Raw genomic sequence first — 294 nt, 5'->3', positions numbered from 1 at the left:
AGCATTTTAAAGGAAAAAGTTGACGGACGCCAGACGCCGGACGCCAAACGCTGCACCATGGGATAAGCTTACTTGGCCCTTCAGGCCAGGTGAGCTAAAAATCAAAGATGGCTGCCTGTCGGCCATGTTGTTTATCCGATCAGTCTCTAAAATTGTCCTGCACAGGTAGGACCAAGGGGAACCTACATATAAAATTTAAGAAAGATCCTTCTAGTTCTTCCGGAGAAATAGCGGTAACAAACGCACACCATCAAAATCCAAGATGGCTAGCTGTCGGCCATGTTGTTTATCCGA

The sequence above is a fragment of the Mizuhopecten yessoensis genome, unplaced genomic scaffold (genome assembly GCF_002113885.1).
Source record: "Mizuhopecten yessoensis strain PY_sf001 unplaced genomic scaffold, ASM211388v2 scaffold6031, whole genome shotgun sequence".
NCBI classification, from domain to species: domain Eukaryota; kingdom Metazoa; phylum Mollusca; class Bivalvia; order Pectinida; family Pectinidae; genus Mizuhopecten; species Mizuhopecten yessoensis.
This window is presented reverse-complemented; position numbering follows the sequence as displayed.